Consider the following 4908-nt stretch of genomic DNA (forward strand, 5'->3'; position numbering starts at 1 on the left):
CATGTTTCACATGTGCTATTCAAATTAATTGATATTGAAGGGTCTTATAAGCATGAATGCTTTCAAAAGATGTAAAATCGGAATACTACTTTTTAGAAAGGCAATCCCAGATTTAAAGCATTAAATTCATGTTTTCATAGATTTGGCAAATGTTACAAGATAAACCTATGCCTAAATCAATTCAATATGCAAGACTTTTTTGAAGGAGAAACATTCTTATTCTCAATTCCTTATTTTGTTTCAATTCATCATGTACAAATCAGTAATATGTGGATCATCTTACACTAGCCAAAGAAGGCATAATACAACTCTAGAAAGTGTAATAAATATTGTGCGGCAAGGCCACACCTTTCATGGCGGTTGAAGATGCATTATGGAAGACTTATAATGCTCATAAGCTTGTCAATAGAAATTGAGGAACTTAAGCATTCTCATTTGGCACGACTTCTTTGTGTGTGTGAGTGTGTTGGGGGGGGGTGATGCCTATGTATATTATATGGTTCCTTATTAGCCATAGTGTAATCTCTCTTTCTTGACTTATACAAATGGCTCTATTCCTCCACCTCTCCATTACATCAGACTTTGATATTTCTGAGTGTCACCTTTGGGTGTGAATAGGTTTGGGCCACTAGAGAAATGCAGCTCATTGGTTTGAAATTGCGCACTTGCAATACTCAACCCACATTGATTGGGCTATGACTCCATTGGCAATTTTGGATCACCTTTTATGAGGGATATGTAAGAGAAGTGCCTCCTCTAACTCTTTGGCATAAAAAGCTTAATGTACTTAGAGTAGTAATTGGGGTTAACACCATGCAGAAGTGACGATGAGATGCCTGTTCAGCCATCCAAGGAAGAGGGCGTCATTCTCCTCGTGAAGCTTGTAGTTCTTGGAGTAGAGCTCGAGGAGGGCTTTGATGGTGCTGTTGACGAAGGGGCTGAGGGGGTAAGGCCTGAACCCGGCCATGAGGAGGCGGGACCTCCATTTCCCCATCACCTCGTGCCTCTCCACGCGGTCCCCCCCTTCGCACGCGATGATGCTCACCAGGTCCCTTGCCAGGCAGTGCTGCTCCATGGCTACCCTGTCCCTGTTGTCCCTGGGCAGCAAAGCATCGATGGACTGGAACACAGCCGAGTAGTAGTCCAGGGCCTCCAGAAACCTTGGGAAGAATGGCGCCGTGTTTGTGTTGGCATCCTGCTCCACCAGCGTCACCACCTTCGGGTCCATCGCCCTCACCATGCGCAGCAGCCGATCCCTTGGATTCGCCACGCTCACCCCCTCGTCTGGCATGTGATGCAGCTGCAGTGCGAAATTCACAGCTAGGGCCTCCCCTGGCCTCCTGTCAATCATGTATTGCTGCACATCAGCCATCTCAATGCACAGTGGATTGAATTCCAATGGCACCCCTATTGCTTCAGCAATCTTTGTTAGCCTTTGCCCTACCATGTGTACTGATCCCTGGCCATCATCTGCCCGGCCAGATTTTGTTTCCTCTTTGTGGATTCCGGTTATGCGCACATGGGGCGGTCCCCCAGGCCGGTTAGCTAGGGCTTGGAGAAGAGACACCCACTGTGTGCCATGTGCAATCTGGAAGTCTAAGATGTGTACCCTGTGCTCCTTCTTGAAAGCCTCCACTATGGCTCCATTTGCTGCCATGCATCCGAATTTGATGTAAGGGCATACTTCAGACATGATTTCTAAGGGGGACAGCAGTTCAGGACCAGGGGATTCTGTGCATTTCAGTGATTTGTAGATGGCCGGGCCTGACGATCCACGCCTGGCTATAAGCCCCTCTACCATATAAGCAGCCAGGCGCTCAATGGGATCCCCATGTATTGAAACTGATTCTTTTAACGTGGCTATCATAGCATCAGCTTCTTGGAACTTGCCATCTGCAATGGCTGCAGCACATGCTATTAACAGGTGCTCTGCTTCACATCCATCATTGCTCTCATGATGAGAATCTTCATTTGCATTCTGAGAATTATGCGGAGACCCCGACAGATTGCCAACTTTTGAATTCTTTTCAGTTCGGCTCTTTTTCATCCTTGATGTAGAGAAAGGAAGATCCTCATCGACCGTCTCATTGGTACTATTGGAGATAGGCTGCTGCTGCTTTGACATGGTTTCCCCTTTTGTAGATTGAGCGGTATTAGGCTTTTGCTTGCCTAACCCAGCATTTTGAACGCCTACAAGGTCATCGTGATGTACAAAAGCCAGAAAATCTGGACTGACCTCATCATCAGAACCCAGCAATTCATGCTCTAGTTGTTGCAACATGTGTCTCACATTGGAATTACCGACATGAAATTGGTTCTTCTGGTAACTCACATGATGATCTCTATGTGGTGATTGCAGGCCTGAATTGATGATGGAAGAACCGAGATTGGACACTGGTAAATGCATGCTGGGATGGTTATCACTGCAGAAGGGTTGAGGGCCTTGATTGTAGCTAGGCTCTCTACTGTCAGAGGTACAACTGTGGCTGGTAGAGATGTTGTCAGCCAGTCTCCCATCCAGGGGATGTAGCTGAGACTGTCCATTTGTGTTAGAGCCATAAGATGACTGAGAAATCGGTGATAAGGGGGACCTTGCATTCATTGGGCTAGTGAATATTGTGCCGGACCATTCCGGTGCAGCAATATATCCAGTATTAAAAGCACTTGAGTGAATATCAATGCCAGCCTGAGGCATCCCTGATATCAGGTAAGGGTCGCAGATTGGGGTGACATGGCCATAGTGCGTGCTTGGGTCAGCTCCAGTGCTCCGCCTTAATCTTTTCATGAGGTGATCAGCTCTTGTTACAATGCCGCAGAGTGACAATGGTGTCAAGCCTGGGGCAAAGAACACCCCTGGGTTCTCAGGTTATAAGGTGTTCCATGGGCTAAAAGAGAGGGATATCAGATCATGCATATGGCAGGACTGCAAAAGCCGGTAGCTTGATTATCCAAGAAGGGGAAATTCAAAGCCCACATGGCAGCATGGCTTCTAAGATAATCTTGACGCCTGGTGGATTGTCCGGCACAATAAATTAGAGTTTGGCATTCATTAATGAATGCATGGAGTGATCTACGGGAAGGCAATGTACTCGGGGCAAAGGATAAGGGGAAAGGATGATGCGAGGAGACGGCTAGGACGGATCAGTAAGGGGATGATATGTGTCAGGAGGAGAGAGAGAGAGAGAGAGAGGGGAGAAGACCGGCGGAGCAACTTATACTGGTAGAGTGGCATATAGTAATAGGCAGGCTCTTGGACGACATTCATTTGTTTGGAGATTCGCATCCTGCGCTTCGTTTACCGCATCGGTCCTTCCTTCCATTACACAACAAGACTAAAGCCGGTCGTCATAACCGATCTTGCTTGACTACGGAATAATACTCCTAACACCAACTGTCTTGGCCTAGTGCATTGGCCGCCCATGGCATGTGCGCTTGTAGAAATCTTAGCTTCATCACTCATGCACCTCTCACATGATGAACCATGGTACATAGTTCTTGTCAAACCCTTGAGTTACTACCGTCAATCTTTCTGGTGTGATCCTAGAATCTAATCTAATCCTCTAGAATTGCTGCCACATCAAAAGAGTTGTAGTTGTACCATGGTAAGGGCGGTTAACCTAAGTTTTCGCCATGGTTTTTCGGAGAAAGGTTGGCTAACTGCAAGTATGTGACAAATCCTTCACCATGTCAATAAAGGTCTACCATGGTAAACCTATTAGACCTAATGTGCAAGGGGCTCCAACAAGACTCAAATTTACAAAGAGAGAAGATTATAAAAAATAGATATACTAATTTTACTTAAAACAATACGTTTTGTCCACAATTGTGCTCCTAGCGTGCTTTTAAACACATAAATGGTAATCCACATATAGTACCTACCATGATGCAATTACTGAAATATGATGCATATTGCATGTAACCATGTTAAGTTCACCTCATGTGAGTTGTATAAAAAGATTAAGGCTTCCACTCAGATAGAAGACTAGAGCTATGTCCAAGACCCTTAAGTAATGATATCGGCTGTAATTACTAAGACTCAATGGAAGAAGCTTTTACTTACTACTTCATAACATTAGGATCAAAATGTAAAAACTAAGGGGCCATGAAAGAAAATGATTAGGTTGCTCTAAGGTTTTAGTAGAATGGACACTCCAAATTTTGCCATTCTGATGTGACCTATGAGAGAATATATGGTTCATTTTAGAGGTTGATCATTAGATGCTTAAGTTTCTTAACTTATATTAGGGGTTACTTTTCATATTCTATTCTCTCTTTTTTGAATGGTTAAATATTCTTTGTTAAAATTTCCCACCAAAATCACACGTGAGCATCCCCCCACAGTCATTTGAAAATGTCATTCTCTCATGTTCTGTCATAATGTGAATTGATGAGATATGTTGGAGATGGTTTCCTTGGAGACTATATGAAGTTATATTCTACATTTTATACACATGTAATCGAAATGCATCATGTGAAAGAAGCCTTGTTAATAGCTCACAAAACTATTTATGAGTATAGTAAAGAGACTGAGGATTTAGATGCTTCTAATTAGTCCTTGAGAGAGAAATTAGGACACTTAAAAGAAACTCCAATAGTTTTCACTACTAGGTATGCTATGAATCAACAAATTCTAGGTGTTTTAGAGGAGTATGAAGGGTCTATGCCTTTTAAAAAGTAAAAAAGAAAAACTATCTTACAATACAACCAACTTAATAATATATGGATGGATCTCAAGAAAGTACAATTTATGAAACATGAGTATTGTTGATATACACTACATGTTATTCTTTTTATATGCAACGTAATCTTCATATTCATGGGCCTTAGATAGTGGAAGAGTTTATAAGAGCCTTTAGAAACATATAATAGCTAAGGTATCGAAAAATCACACTACCAAGCATGTACTTC

The 4908-nt window shown here is 43.2% G+C and overlaps 1 pseudogene; it reads right to left on the reverse strand.

The window, feature by feature from the left end:
* Positions 1 to 277: 277 nt before the first annotated feature.
* On the reverse strand, positions 278 to 2785 carry LOC148038947 (scarecrow-like protein 21 pseudogene; annotated as a pseudogene).
* Between the last annotated feature and the right edge of the window lie 2123 nt (positions 2786 to 4908).

This window comes from Lygodium microphyllum, chromosome 3 (assembly GCF_053477565.2).
Source record: "Lygodium microphyllum isolate KBCC chromosome 3, Lygodium_microphyllum_v1.1.10, whole genome shotgun sequence".
NCBI lineage: Eukaryota > Viridiplantae > Streptophyta > Polypodiopsida > Schizaeales > Lygodiaceae > Lygodium > Lygodium microphyllum.